The sequence below is a fragment of the Pongo abelii genome, chromosome 15 (genome assembly GCF_028885655.2).
Source record: "Pongo abelii isolate AG06213 chromosome 15, NHGRI_mPonAbe1-v2.0_pri, whole genome shotgun sequence".
NCBI lineage: Eukaryota > Metazoa > Chordata > Mammalia > Primates > Hominidae > Pongo > Pongo abelii.
Window position 1 is genome coordinate 16,943,237 of NC_072000.2, and position 5,120 is coordinate 16,948,356.

The 5,120-nt window shown below is 57.5% G+C and overlaps 1 pseudogene; it reads left to right on the forward strand.

Annotated features, from left to right (window-relative positions):
* The first annotated feature begins 604 nt into the window (after positions 1–604).
* On the forward strand, positions 605–3,574 carry LOC134759934 (disks large-associated protein 4-like; annotated as a pseudogene).
* The last annotated feature ends 1,546 nt before the right edge of the window (positions 3,575–5,120 follow it).

Here is a 5,120-nt window from a genome sequence, read left to right on the forward strand (position 1 = left end):
GCTCGGGTCTTAGCAAGAGCTGCCCGATTCTCCTTGCTTGGTGCCCTGCGAATAAACATCCTCCTTTCTCCACTGCAAAACCTCAGCGTGGACGTTTGTCTTACTGCGCCAGGCAAGAGGACCCGATTTGATTTGCGAACGGGGGTGCATCCCCCGCCGCTGGTGTCTGAGGCAGGCAGTCTGTGGCACTGGACCCTTCGCCTGCTGGGTCGGTGCTGGCTCTGGGCAGTTAGTGTCAGAATCAAGTTAAACTTTCGACACCAAGTCTGTGTCCAAGAGAACTGAGAAATTGCTTGGATGAAAACCCCACAATTGGTGTCAGAAGTGTTGTGCGTGTGGAAAAGTCATTTTCTTTTAGCCATTACTCAACTGTACATTCAAAAGGATTTTCAGGTGTGCCGCGCCGGCCGGAGGAGATACATGGGGCGCCCGTGGGCCAGGGCCAGGTGCGGGGACCTGTGAGCGGACCCCAGAGGCGGCGGCACAGTGGAGCTGCTGAGCGGGCTTGAGGCTGCAGAGGCGCCCGGCGCAGGGTGGCTGCCTCCCGGGGGAGGCGACCTGGGGGCCCTGCTAGGGTGACGGCTCCTGCCCTCGGCCTGGGGTCATGAAAGGTCTCGGTGACAGCCGCCCCCACCACCTCTCTAGGGACAGCCTAGACCCACCCCACGAGCCCGTTTGCAGGGACTGACCACAACTCCTACCTGCTGTCGCCCACGGACGCCTTTGCTGGCAAGGCCCGCTTCCCTGGGCAGGACACCCTGCTGGGGGATGGCCTCTTTCCCCACAACAACCAGCTGCCCCCGCCCAGCAGCACCTTTCTCTACATCCACGACAACTCCCACTTCGAGGTGCCAGAGGAGAGCCCCTTCCCCAGCCATGCCCAGGCCACCAAGATCAACCGGCTGCCCACCAACCTCCTGGTCCAGTTTGAGAAGCAGCTGCCCATCCACTGTAGTGGCTTCAGCACCCTCCAATTCCCCCATGGTGAGACCAAGGCCCGTGGTGAGAGCCCTGGCTGCATCCGCCACCTGGTCCACTCAGTCCAGCAGCTTTTCTTCACCAAGCCACCCTTACTGGATGGCACAGTGGGCAAGGTCGGTGGCAATGGCAGCAAGAAGGGTGACATGGAGGACTGGCAAGGGCCAGAGGGCCAAAAGCAAGGAGCGGGCCAAGGTTGGGGAGCCCAAAGGGCGCAGCCGCTCCAACATCTCAGGCTGGTGGAGCGCCGATGACAACTTGGATGGCGAGGCCGGCACCTTCCGCAGCAGTGGCCCAGCCTCCGGGCTAATGACACTAGGCCGCCAGGCAGAACGCAGCCAGCCACTCTACTTCATGCATGCCTACAACACCCTCAGTGGGCACATGCTCAAAGCCACCAAGAAAACACCACCCAGCTAACGGTCCCACCACCCCCGCCTGCACCCCCAGCCACCTGCCCCAGCCTTGGGGTGGGCACTGAAACCAACTACGTCAAACGGGGCTCCTGGTTCACTCTGACCCTCAGCCACGCCCACGAGGTCTGCCAGAAGACCTCGGCCACATTTGATAAGAGCATGCTCAAGCCCAAATCCTGCCACCAGGGTCTAGCCTACCATTACCCGCAGGTGCCTGGTGGTGGCGAGTGCAGCACCACGATGCTGTCCCCATGCGAGACGGATGCCGCAGCCGACGGCCCCAGCCCGTTCCGGCTCATGTGCAGCAGCAGCTACATCAAGGCCATGGGTGACAAGGACAGCGACGAGTCCGGCCGCAGCCCCGAGCCCTCACCCAAGACTGCAGCGTGGCGCCAGAGCTATCTGAGAGCCACGCAGCCGTCACTGGGAGAGCAGAGCAACCCCCACAGGAGTCTGGACCGCCTGGATTCAGTGGACATGCTGCTGCCCTCCAAGTGTCTGGGCTGGGAAGAGGACTACATGCCCATCAGTGACAGCCTCAACGACTCCAGCTGCATCAGTCAGATTTTGGACAGGCCTCCCTGATCCCCCAGTTGTTTGGCCATGAGCGGCAGGTACGGGAGGCAGAGCCGAGTGAACAGGATGAGGCGGCCTGCGAGTCAGCCTGCAGCGAAGCGGAGTCCACAGCGGCGGAGATGCTTGATTTGCCACTGCCCAGCTGCTTCCGCTCCCACAGCCCCAGCTACCTGCGTGCCATCCAGGCAGGCTGCTCGCAGGAGGAGGACAGTGTCTCCCTGCAGTCCCTCTCCCCACCACCCAGTACCAGCAGCCTCAGCAATAGTCACAGCCTTCCGAGTTCATCATGCCTAGTGGCGTATAAGAAGACCCTGCCACCGGTCCCTCCATGCACCACTTCAAAGCCGTTCATCTCAGTCACAGTCCAGAGTGGTACTGAGTCTGCCCAGGATACCTTCCTGGACAGCCAGGACCACAAGAGCGAGGTGACTAGCCAGTTGGGCCTGAGCAACTCATCAGACAGCCTGGACAGTGGTACCCGACTGCCCAGCATGACACGGGGTGGAGTCGCCCCAGCCCCTGAGGCCCCACAGCCACCCCCAAAACATGCAGCTCGGAAAAGTGAATAAGGGACGCTGACCAGCTCTGAGTCCCACCCCGAGGCCACCCCCAAAAGGAAACTGTCATCAATAGGAATACAAGTTGACTGCATTCAGCCAGTGCCAAAAGAGGAGCCCAGTCTCACTACCAAATTCCAGTCCATCGGGGTTCAGGTAGAGGACGACTGGCAAAGCAGCGTCCCCTCTCACAGTATGTCCTCCCAACAGGACACGGACTCAGATACCCAGGATGCCAATTACTCAAGCTATAAATCATCTGAGAGGAGCCTTCCGGACTGTACCCTTCACCCCAACTCCATCAGCATCGATGCTGGTCCTTCACGGGCCCCCAAGATTGCCCAGATCAAGCACAGCCTCTCCTATGGAGACAACAGTGACCCTGCCCTGGAGGTGTCCTCGCTGCACCCACCAGACCCCAGCTCGAGACTTCTTCCAGCTCCCCAGCAGAGCCGGCACAGCCACGGACCTGCCACCAAGACGGCTACTGGTTCCTAAAGCTACTGCAGGCAGAAATGGAGCAGCTGGAAGGCTGGTGCTGCCAGATGGACAAGGAGACCAAAGAGTACAACCTCTCTGAAGTCTTAGGAAAAGTCCTCAGTGCTGTGGGTAGTGCCCAGCTACCAATATCCCAGAAATTCCAGCAGTTCCTTGGCCTCTGTGAGCAACACTTGAACCCTGATGCCAACCCACGCCCCATAGCCCGGGACCTGGCAGGGTTCTGGGACCTGCTACAGCTGTCCATCAAGGACATCAGCATGAAGTTCGATGAACTCTACCACCTCAAGGCCAACAGCTGGCAGCTGGTGGAGACCCCCGAGAAGAGGAAGGAAGAGAAGAAACCACCCCCTCCGGTCCCGAAGAAGCCACAAATCCAAGCCGGCAGTGAGCCGTGACAAGGCCTCAGATGCCAGCGACAAGCAGCACCATGAGTCCCACAAGAGACTCCCGGTGGCCAAGTGGGCAGCTTCTGTGAGGCAGAACTCAGCCACCGAGAGCATGGAAAGCATCAAGATTTATGTCCTGGAAGCCCAGACCAGGCTCTGAGACCATGCAGGAGGAAAGAAAACGATTTTAAATCATTAAAAAACACAAAAACCAAGTGTGAATGGAAAAATAAAAAATAAAAAATGATTTGTAAATAGATCGTCTGGGACTTTCAGGTATTCTGTTATGAACACCAAGCCTGCCTTTCTCCAGGGATCGCCTCTGTCTACCCTGAAGTTTTCCTCTTTACAATTCTGATTTTTTGTTGTACGTCCCCTCTGTCTGTAAACTGGTGTGACATTTTGGGAGAGATTCTCGGCTCCATTTTCTCACTAACTGAGGATCCAGTGTGATAGTAATCATGCTTCCACAGCAGTGATGGGGTTCCTTCATTTTCCCGATATCCCACTGTTTATTTTGTTTTAAGTAAAACATCTTCCCCTTCAACCTTAGTATCAGGCCCATGTCCCCTGAAAGGCCCTTTGTCAGCTGTGACGTTTTTCCTCCTGGGATCTTTGCTGCTCTGATGGCTGACCTTCTCTTTCAGGGCTGCCTTTCTTGAACCCTGGGCTCCGGTGTCTTTCTGGCTGGTGGTAGATGCTGGTTGGTACTGGCTCCCGCAGGCCTCTGGTAGGTTTCCACACTCTTGCTTGGGGGCCCACAGCAGTCTCCGAGGTGCAAGGCCCTATACCCCTGGTGTCTGTGGCCCCAGGCAGGACCCTGCCTTTCCAGGGGCTCCATGCTGCTCACACCCTGTCCGGCCCCTCAGGATCAAGGGGTTGTTTCCTGGACCCGCACCCTCGGGGGATGCAGAGCTGGCATCCTCCTAGGCCCATGGCCGGCTCAGCTGGTTCCCCTAGGGCTGCTCCCGTCCCTGCCCTCTGCCCCTTCTAGGTTTGTCATCGTTTCCTCCTGAGAGGTTTGTGTGCTTCTTCTTTAATCCAAGGCTGAAGAATTCCTATTTGCACACTCTGTTTACAACACGGTACCACCACGGCGCCTCTTCTTCTTTCCTGATATGATTCTCAACCTGTTTGTTACCTAAGGATGTTTGTTGTTGGAAAGGCCGTGCCACACCACCTGACAGCCGAGGGCACAGGGTGACTCTGGGCTGCATCCTCCATCAAGTATTGGGCCCATTTCCCATGTGACTTGGAAGGACCCCCGGGAGATGGTCAGAGGACAGGTTCAATAGTTGCCCTTACTAGGGAAAAGCCACATCCTCAGAGGTGATGCCGCAGGTGTCCTGGGGGCTCCCTGCCAGTGTGTGAGGGCAGGTGCCAAGCCAAAGTGATGGGACAGCACAGGACGCCGTACAAACAATGAAACCTCAGTGTGTGACTGGTAGCTCCCATGTGCTGATGCCCTTGGATCACCACTGCAGGGCTCAGGTGGGGTGTGGTGGCCACACAGCCATGCAGTGGGGACGGTGCCTCTTGGGCAGCCACAACTGCTATGGCGTGAAAGACCCACCCACCACACACAAACCCCAGAGCAAGGCTGCATCCCATAGACTTTCATCACGACGCTGAGGTCTGAATTTCACCTAATTTTCACCTGCCACAAAGTATCATTCTTTTTCAACCACTGAAAAATGGGGAAAAAC